The sequence below is a fragment of the Pteropus vampyrus genome, unplaced genomic scaffold, assembly GCF_000151845.1.
Source record: "Pteropus vampyrus isolate Shadow unplaced genomic scaffold, Pvam_2.0 Scaffold33, whole genome shotgun sequence".
NCBI lineage: Eukaryota > Metazoa > Chordata > Mammalia > Chiroptera > Pteropodidae > Pteropus > Pteropus vampyrus.
In genome coordinates, this window is record NW_011888814.1 from 6608848 (window position 1) to 6619936 (window position 11089).

Below are 11089 nucleotides of genomic sequence, written 5' to 3' on the forward strand. Positions count from 1 at the left end.
TCTTTAACTCTTTCTGCAGTCACATGAGAACTGCATGTTCAAAATAGTTGGAGAAATACTGTGTTAAATAAATATAAACAGATTAAGTTATTGCAGGCCTCCTTAGAACCTTAAATGGGCTCAGACTGTGAAGGGTTATAATGAAAAGTGTTTCATAAAGATAGTCAACTATAAACACAGGATTCCATAGACATTAGGCTTCCAATGAACATACTTTGAGAAGTGTTGCTCCAGGGTAAGGCCATAAGGATCCAATGAAGACAGAAGAGTAAGGCCCAAAATATACTCTTCCCACCAGCCTTTAGACACCATCTTCAATACTGCAATATCAGATTAAACGAGGTCATAGTCTCCTGTCCGGACTTCAGCAAGAATTCATGGTATTTTTCCACGTGCTGGCCAAAGCCCGTGGAAGAGAATCCTGCTTGGAAAAAAGTTATACTTCCTGGAGTCAGAAGGTATTTAAGTGCTAGAAGAGGGATTGCCTCGCTGCTATAAAATGGGGCCAATCCTGGCTCATTCAGGTGCTCTGGTTCCCTGAGGCTGCTGAGCCATCATTGTCTCCCTTGGGGATCAAGTGAGACTCTACCTCGATTTCCTCCCAAGTTTCTGGAGAGATAAATTCCTCATCTGTAGACCTTAAGTGCACTGAAAAACCCAAGAGGGGAGTCAGTATGGTCACCATCTTCTGGGACTCATAGAAAGGAAAAGCCCTATCCCATTCTTTGCAAAGAATGGTTGGTCTGGGAACAACTGCTTCTTGATCCACAAAGGATGATGGGAAGGTTTCCAGAAATGTTCTCATTCTCGGCCTTCTTTGAGTCACTGTCAACTTGAGATTGATCAGCATTTTCCTCAAGTGATTCAAACACGACACCATGAGTTCTTGGCTTCTTTAACCTCGTTTTTAACAATAGCCAGAGAATGCTTGGTTTTCTAGAGGAGAACTCATGAACTGCTGCACAGAGTCTGGAATCAAGGGCAGAGAGCCTGGGGCTCACGCTGTCCTGAAAGTAGTCGCTATAGGGCTGTTGACTGGATAGGGGCACCTCTTGGCAAGGCTGCAGTGCTGTGACAAAGGCATGAAGCTCAGAATAGGAGGCATGGTCAGAGTAAGGGATGATGTGGATAGCGGGGTGGGAATTGTGGATTTTCCTGCTCGTGGGAAGGACAGCAATGGTAGCGTGGGTCTGGTTCCAATGCACCATGGCAGGATGGCAGATATTCATATGGTCCATGGCATGGATGCAGCCAGCCTTCTCCTCTGCTGCAAACACATCTGCCAAGCCCAACAGCTGCATCGACTCCAGGCATCGAGGACTCAATATCATCTAGGTCTGAAACTCCAATAGTGACTCTTTTCCCAGACTATAGAGTCCAATCTTTACGCTACGTTGTGGGTGCTTTCAAATGAGCTTGACAATCTGGCAGCATTTTCTTTTTGAGAAGAAAGAACCAGAGCTGGGTTGCAATTGGTGTTGTCTAGGTATAAGGTATGGATCTCTTTCTCTTTTTCAGGGCTGGCTCCTTTTGCATAGATTGGTATACACCCCAAAATCACCCACAGGTTCCAAAGTATCCTTTAAAGAGAAACATGACAAAGCCAGGGCAGTGATTGGCACCCATCAAGATTACAGTCGTGGTCTCTCACTCAACTTCATCTACAGGCAGGACATGGCTCTCACTACCGCCAGGGCTCAGATCCACTGCATAGATACCTGCAGATGATGATGTAAGAGGAAAGTCATGGTCAGGATGCAGTAAAGGGGCCAGGCTCAGGTGCTACACAGCCCCACAGTGTGGTCTGAGTGCATGAGAAACAGAAGAGCCCTGTGGAAGCAGCTGGGTGCAGGCCCCCAAAGTCCATGATTAGCATATAAGGGCTGGAGACTCGGTTCCTGGTGATGGGACTGGAGGCACCAATGAGATCTTCATGGGAATAGAGTACCTGTGTGAGCCTCTTACAACAGCACTGAAAAGAAGTCACGCTGGGGCAAGAACAGGGCCAGAGACCCCAAGGGAAAGCCGGCCCAAGAGAGGAATTAGTAGTAGAGTGGGCAGAAAAGGGAAGAGACTGATCGTGTTCATGGGAGGTGGCAGAGATGGGGGTGGAATCGCAATCATGGAAGCCTTTGGCGGAAAGCCATTCCCACCCACACGCAGGACTTGCCAAGACAGAGGATTGAGTGTTTCTTGTGGGCAGGATATGGACCACAGGAAAGAGATTTAAGATAACAAAGCAATAAAGGATGAGACAGAATCATAAAATAATCAGGAACTTCTAGATCAGAGCTGCTGATTCTTATGGAAAGATTAGCCTCAGAAATGGGTAGATGGAAGATCCTGTCTTCCTCTCTTCCTTGCATTTTCCTTCCCAGCCTTTCTTTCCTTCCTCCCTTTTTATTCCTTTCATTTATCCTCTTACAATTGCTATTTTAGTACCTCTATAGTATCAGGTGTTGTGACATAGATAAGGGATTTAATCTGAATAAAACAAAAGGTAAGATCTGACAACAGACAAGAGGGATAGGAGACCGATAGTGGCGAGGAATCTGGCAGCAGCATCTCTCACGGGTTTATGATAGCGACCCTATTAGCCACAGATAAGAAAATGAACTCTGGTGTGTCTTACGTGGAAAACGAGTGTGTTGGAATTGTGGGGCTACCTCACAGAATCTACACGAAGGCCAGATGCAGGCTATAGCAAGAACCAAGCAAGGCGGAGCCGAGACAACACGGAATCACCAATGGCCATTGCTGCTTCTGCAGCCAGCATCACTTCTAGTCATTCTTTTGTTGCCAGAAACTAGTACTCTGAACTCTTGTCACCACACCCCTGTGGACTTTCCATCTATTGCAGAGGCCATAAAAAAAATCTTTCATTAACCCTTCCTTTTGCTTCACTCCCTCAAGAATCAGACAGGGTCGCCTGACTGGTCATGCTCAGGTCGTATAGGACCTGAGGGGAAAGGAACGGCTAGCCTCTCTTCAGCTTCTGTGTGGGGAAGTGGATCTGTCCCTTGTCTTTGTTTCGATTCCCACACTCAGGGGTATGAATCCTGGTTGTTCTAAAAGTCAAATATGCACTAGAGGCATTTCCAGAAGAGGACGCTGCATTGTGTGGAGGCAGAGGAAGTGGCTCTGGCTACCGGGCTCTTGTTCACACCTCTGCCTTCAGTCACTATGTGACTTTGTATAAATCATCCATACTCTCCAGACCACTTTTCATTTCTCTGTAAAATGTGGCTATTGTTTCCATATGTTTGTCCATCACTGAGATTCTCTGGGTACGTCTGATAGCTAAAGAAATAGATCAATAAACCGAGTCATACCCAAGTTTGCAGCATTTAGCACTTGTGACCTTTTTTGGAAAACCCTTAGGGGATAACATAGATCAGAATATCCTCTCTCTGTATTATAAAGATAGAAGAATACAAATGAGAAATGGTAAAGGTCAGAGATATATACACTGGACAAATGAACTGAAGTGAGACTCAGAGAGACAATGTGCCAACACCATGGTTATGTTTATACTTATGCTCCTGGAAAAAAAAAAATGGGGGCGGGGGAAATGCCAGGAGAACTAGATTTCCCTCTTAACAAACAAACAATTCAACAGAAACAGGGAAAATAATATGATTTAAAAAGCGGAGTATGTCAAGTCAACACAAACACACAAACATCAGCTGGAGGTAAGAGGCTAAATATAATTCAGGTTTCTGTTCTGCAGAGGTGTCTCCAGAGCTGGGAAGTTCAGTAAAGACTGGCACAGACTACAAATGATCGTGCTTGACTCATCTTCCTGACATTATCAACGAAGGCCATAATGTAAAGCATCACGAACAAATGCTGAAAGGTCAAATGCCCAGGATGTTTTTAATAATAAGTGTTAGGAGAGAGGGAGGGCTCCTGCTTCATTGGTTTCTTCCCTACAAACTTCACGTGCATGCAGTTCTTTCCCAGTCTTAAAAACCAACAAACAACGCTTTCTTTAGCTTGTCTCCTCAAATTTCCACTTTATGGTTCTTTTTTTCTCCTTTTCAAGGACAAAATCTTGAACTATTAATCAATATTTCTGACATAACCATTAATCCTCTACGAACTGTGTTTTATCTCTACTATTCATCCATTCTTTTATTTACTCAACATATATTTATTGGGCATTTACTATGTTTCAGACATTGTTTTAGTTACTGGGGACACACCACTGCTTTTTTATAGGTTACCCTGGGTAGAGAAAATAAATAAACAACAGAGAAAATGCTAATAATAAACAAGAAAATATTGTGGTTATACAGAGAAATAAAACTGGGTGGCCACTCCCGACCGAGTGGTGAGAAAAGGTCTGTATGATGTGATGCCTCATAAGCTGTGTGTGTTGTACTGTGAGTGATGGGGAAGTGCTGTGTGGAAGCCATGAAAATATGGATAAGGCTACTAAAGGCATCCATGCAAGATATTGTGTTTTTTTGGACAAGGAGACTAATACTTGGGATGGTGAGTAGTAAAGGAATTTATGATATAGTTCAGATATAAAAGGCTTCTGAACTTAATATATGATCTATTGGATGACATAAAGTAGGAAAAAGTGCAATCAGATTGACTCCTGGACTTTTGACGTGAGGAACTGTGTGGATATTGTCGGGATGTTAACTAACAAAGGCGAGATGCAGGGAGAACAAGATTGTGGGTGGCAGATGGAGCACAAACAAATCAAAATTCTGTTTTGGATATGGTAGATTTGGATATGCCTATTAGCCACCAGCTAGCTCTAGCAAGTTAATAATTTGGTAATTTTATATTATAGATACAGCTTACAAGTCATTCGCATATGAATGGCATTCTAAACCCATGATACTAGACAATATTATCTAAGGACAAAGAATATAGACATCCTTGCTTTACGGTGCTTCACCTTATTGCACTTCACAGATGTTGCATCTTTTACAAATTGAAGGCAAGACCCTCCACCGGCAAAAAGATTACAACTTGCTTTATTGTGATACTGGATTTATTGTGGTCGTCTAGAAATGAGCCTGCAGTGTCTCTGAAGGACACCTCTAAAAAGAAATGGAAAAGTAGCCAAGACCAAATCTTGGGTACATTTTAACATTTATACTTCAAATAGAGGAGGTAGGACCCATAAAGAAGACTGAGAAAGAGCACTTGGTGAGATAGGAGGAGTAAGCAGAGAGCGTGGGATCGCAGAAGCCAAGAGGAGGAGCAGTTAGCTGTGTCGAAAGCCAATGAAGTTCAATTAACAGAGTGCAGCAGAGTAACCACTGGATTTGACAACACCCAGATTATCCGTAGCCTTCGTTAGCATACATGTTAATGCCCTCATTAGAACACTCGCAGAAGAGGGATACAGAGGAAAGCCTAATCGGGCTGAGTGGAGGAGAAATTAATAGATAAATAAGTGAGAGTAGTAATTACAGGCACCTCTTTCTAGATGTGTTTGTCCGTGAAGAGAAAATAAAGAAGGGCATTAACCACAGGGAGCTGTGTCATTATTAGTATGCCTCCTTAGAGTGAGAACTTCTAACCCTATCTAAGCCTTTTCCTATCAATATTTCATTGTTGATACTCTCCAATATTTTATTTGCAGACTCTTCATGAATGATTTTACTCATTTTGATTGCTATGATAAATTTATACACTTAATTCCAGCGACCTCCATTAATCTAAATATAAATGTCTCACAAAGCCCTCAAATATAAGAATCTTTCTCTAGACAACCTCAGACTGGCTCTCTTTTGTGTGTTCTTGCCCGCAGGAAACACTCAGTCCTCTGTCCTGACAAATCCTAGGAGTGACATGATGCCTCATTTCCAGCTGGACAGATTCTCTTTTGTCTTGTTAGTTATAAGTGGCCAGCTTATCTCTCAGCAGACCAGAAGAGGAAGAACAGAATGACTGACAGTAGTAACTGACCCTGATTTTCATGAAGAGGTAAACCTTCTGCTGTATAATAGAGGCTGTGTGGAATATAGAACCCAGGGACTCATTCCCTAGGGAACCTCTTGGTGCTTCTATACCTGGTGATAACCATAACTGGCCAACTGCAGCAACAGCTCACACAGAGTCATGCTCATCAAAGCCTCAGATGCCTCGGGGATCAAAAGCTGAGTTCTTGTAGAAAATGAGGGGAGCTTATGATGATTGGTAGAGAAGATGGAAAATACCAATTCCTCATGAGAAACTGTAGCCACAGTTAATATTGAACCCTACTACAGTTTCTTTGTCTTTCTTTCTTTTCTTTCCTTTATTTTTTTTCTTCAGAAATTGTGAGTGACCCTCAACTTAAAGAACCACCGACAAGACAAATTGAATTTAATGTGTTAAAAATTGAATCTGAAGAGTGTGAGGGGTTTACCTTCTCTGCCCTCAGTCCTTCAGCTGTCACCACTATCCCAGGTCTCTCAGAGTATCTGATTGACACTTGATTTTACATAATGTTGTCTTGGACCAAGGGACCTATTTGATGTTGGAGATGGGGTATGACAATGAGCATATGACCAGAGAATACGCTGGTCCTACCATTTGTCCCAAAAGCTTCCAGCTTGATGGAACTTTGGAATGTCCCCTTAAAAGTACATCTGAGGCTCTAGCTTGGGAATTGGATGCTATCAGCCAAGACACAACATATGCTTTGAACCAACTGTGATTAGAAGGTGCTGTGTTCCTTATAACTAGAAGACATGGGTTTGGAAATAGAGTAGGTGTAGGAGGAAATCTCATTATCCCTCCTAGTGATTCTCTTGGGGAATTTGTGTTTTGCTTTTCCTCAACTTTAGTTTTTTACCAGAACAGATATCCAGCGATGGGAATGCTTCTACCAGGGACACAGTAAATGTTTCTTGATACTTAACCTTCTTAAGACTGAAGCCTATTCTAAACTTCCTCCATTTAATGTTCCCAGCCCAGGTCTCAGGCTCTGAGTTTAGCAAATAAACTAGCAAGATCTCTGAATCCAGACTTTTTTGAAGATCCACGAAGCTCACAATCCTATCAGAAACCTGTGGTTCTAGCTTGAGTAATTAGTCATCATCCTAAAGAGCTTAGATTTCCCCTTTTCTCTAAAACATTATGTTTCCCTGGTTATCTGCACTTAGTCACTCCTGCCTCTCTACTCCGATGGAACTTTATGCTTCTCTCTATTCTGATTCTCATCATACTGCTCTAACCCAGTGTGTCTTTCCACCTACCCTGGCAGGTTTTATACAACCTTACTCATCACAACTTAGCCTAACGTCTGGAGAATTATATTGTGAATTAAAGAGAGTAAAGAAATCCATTAAGCGGAAGAAGTATTTTCTCTTTTGGTTTAGGTACTGTAATGAAAAGATGAGAAGACGGGTATGATCCAGGAGCAAGCAAAAGTTAATTTCATTAAAAACCAATTACTAAGCCATCATCATATATTACAGACACTTTTTCAGAAAGACTATATGAAATCAAATTACAACAAAATATACAGCATTGGTTTATTATGAGGAAAACCCACAAGCAAACTGAGCTCAAAACCAAATATACTTGTGAGCTTGATCTTTTAAATAAAGGTTCAATTAAATTACTAACAGTATTTCCTCTCTCCTCTCATGCTCTACAGCCCTTATCTTCCTCCCTCATTGTATTTTTCTCTTTAGATCTTATAACTATAGCATCTGAGCCTCATCAAGATAGTTTTTATGTTTTTGTTTTGCTTATTATTGAATTTCTCAGTGCCTAGAAAAATCACCTGCCTCACAGAAGAAACTCAAATACTTATTTAAAGATTGAATAAATTTAAGATGTTAAGCAATATTCACATGATGAATTACTTTAATTTAATTTTTTTAAAAAAGAAAAATTAAAAGGTGTTGCTATAGACAGCATATAATTGGTGTGTTCAAAGTAACAAGTTATTTAAAAAATAAAATACATATTTAATTCAAATTTTAAAATACAAACAAAAATCATGATTCTTTAAAAGGTGAAAAAAGATATTGTTCAGGCACCTGTTTGAGGAAAAAGAATCTCTCTTTCTAGGCTGCGGTCCTGTTCTGTGGTCTCCACCCCTGAATAATTTGCTTCTGCTCTGAACTGAAGCAATAGGATGGATTGTGACGTTACACGATGTCTCAGACTGAATCTCCCTGAAGTTACTGCTCCTGTTTCCCATGTCACACTGTGAAATGCAACCTTCCGCGTTGCTGCCAAGATTTTGCAATTAATCACCAGCTATGGATTTCATAATTGTTGCTTCACTTTGTAGTTGAAAAACAGTGAGGCATGTTTTTCTTCCAACCCCATATCCCTTGTATGAATGAGGGGGCTTGGATCTACTGCTTGGTAACATGATGGGTTTTGAAGTAAATTACCTAACCTGAAGCAACCATGAGTAAGAAATCTGGAAGAGGCTTCTGAATTCATCTTTTAGAAAGACAGGAACTATTAGACTCTGGAGAAAATAAATAGCAGCCGTAGAATGCATGGAGGACTCCAGCTTGGATTAGATGTGTCGGAAATAACTAAGGTGTTCATTTGAGGGCGACTAAAGGAAAATAAAAGAATTTGAGTTGTTTGTCTTAGCTGAAAGCACTTTAAATAGAGAAAGGCAACTTCAGCACTTATTTATAAGGTTAGGTAAAGAATTAAATTGAATTTCATTAGGTTCTGTGATCGCTCTTTCCATACACTTAGCCTATACTTTATTGAATTTCATTCTAAGACCATCTTTTGACAAATCAACTTTTCCAGTATAAAATATTTTAAAGTCATGTCAGCCCTGCCTTTCTCTAAAAGATATTTATTCCAGTTCACTACCATAATTAATAGATAGATTTTTCATCTACTGCCTGGGGACAGAGTCACACAGCTTAGTTCTATGATAATAATAACTATATTTATTGAATACTCCTATGCTATGCACTGTAGATACATTATATCATGTAATCTTCACAAACACTTAGGAAAGAGACAATATTTTTTACAGTTCATTAATAAAGATCCGATGGGTTAAAAGACTTGCCTTTAGATAGAAAATTTGTTGGAGGCAAAGCTAATGCTTGCAGTCAAAACTGTTCGATTAGTGGTAATTAGTACTCTGGAGTAAGACTTAACCAGGCATATATACATCAGAATTGCATAAGAGGTTTTCCAAAACCCATTGTTCAAGCTCCATCACAAATTTAGGATGAGGACTTTGGAAAAGCTGCCTGTGTAACTACAAATCTCAGCTGTCTGGGCAGGGGCGGGGACCCCAAGTCTCATACTTTAGATGTTCACAAGTCCTGCTGAAGAGAGCATTCCAGGCCATGCATACTTATAAAGGACAAGTGACAGGACCTCTGGGTGGAGTTTTATTTGTCCTATAACTATTTATGCCTAATGAGTGTAAATTGAAGAACTATTTTCCTTACCATTAAGGAGTGGCCAGGGCCAAAGAGTTGGAACCAAATTTTATTTATCTAGGAGGGAAACAACAATCTAGGCAAAAGGAGAGTCCAAAAAAGATTGGAAAAGTCATTTTTTGAGGAGATATTAGGTCATTTTTCTTGAATAAAGCTCTGGGAAATCAGAAAACACAAGAGCGATCTTTCTTCCTGGAATCATGGCTCCTAATAGAAGTGGCCCATGACAGCTTGAATAGCACCGTCTAGTACAGTCGCTAGTGCCATGAGCAGTGGAGAGAGGACACAGTTAGAAGAAGGTACTGAATCACCACAGGGAAGAGCCATAAGGTTGAAATCTCCCAGGGGTGTATCTTCTCTGTACTTGTAGTAGGTCCCTAGAATACGAAGTTAATTAATTGGCCTACTTAAATCAGGGAGAGAAAAAAGCCTTCAAACAAATGGGTGTGGCCAGCTTTTAAATTGTTAATAATTCATCCTGTATTTTAGTTTTTGTTACTTTAGAGAGAAGCTCTGCTGCCCATTTCCAGAGGTGGGAAATGTATAAGGAAGTAATAAAATAACACCTACTGCCATCCAGGGTGAGAGGAAGTCTTTCCGCTTCTCAAAACTGCATGCTTAAGGTTTTCTGCTCTAAGAGCTAAAGTTTCTTTATGATGGTTGATCAGGCTTTTTTAGATGAATCATTAAGCCCAATGAAGGGAAGGGAAAGGAAGGGAAAAGAAGGAAAGAAACAGAATTATGGAAGAAAGGTGCTCTCCCCCACCACAAATAATACACTGGAAAGAAATGACAGGGGAAAAATACTTGGGTCCTAGAGTTTTAAATGTGCGGGTTTAATTCCTGTAATAATAGCTCAGTCTGGGAGTGGGCCCAGGAAATGCTTGCCAGGAGGAGGAATTAATCTCCATGACTGGCCAAGATAAATCATATTTTCAACTCTTTGGTGTTTTAAGATGCCGTGATTATCAGTACAATCAGACGAGGAACGGTTCCCCAAAGAAAGCTTCATGGGACAGATATGGATACTGGATAAATTGGTGTTAGCTAGACAGTCAACCCAATTGTGGTCTACTATACCTTTTGTCAAGATATGTTAAATTATCTGTCTATTTATAAAAATGCAGAAAATGTATTAGTCATATATAAGAGCTTAATAAATATTAATACAATTAACATCAATTGAGACTAAAAACTTTTAGGTGCATGCAATATCTATTCTTAAATTTGAAAACTTTGGTTTTAAAGAACATTTAAAAACATTAAAAGCAAGTGTGGAATATTCAATAAATGGTGTTAAAAGAACTAAGTACCCTTCTGAAAAAAAAAGTAAAATTTTTTCATAACTTGCAGCATAAGAAGATGGATCAAAGATATAAATCCTGAACTCATAAATATCTCACTATTCCAATAAAAATACAAAAATTATATTGGTGAAGATTTTTTTCTAAGTATGAAATAAACCCCAAATCCAAAAAATAAAATATTGATGGTATATATATATATATACCTGATAAAACTTCTAAAAGCAAAGCCAAAAGAAAAGAATTTGCTTCTTTAGGGGATATAAAGCATCAACATAACAATAAGAAAACGTTTATCAATTCAGCAGGGAAAAAAACATGGACAAACAGTTGGAAGGAAGGAGGAAGAGAAGAAAGGAAGGAAAAAAGGAAGGAAGAAAGGAAGGAAGG

At 39.9% G+C, this 11089-nt stretch overlaps 1 pseudogene; it reads right to left on the bottom strand.

Annotated features, from left to right (window-relative positions):
- Positions 1 to 314: 314 nt before the first annotated feature.
- Positions 315 to 1814, bottom strand: LOC105290229 (annotated as a pseudogene).
- Positions 1815 to 11089: the final 9275 nt, after the last annotated feature.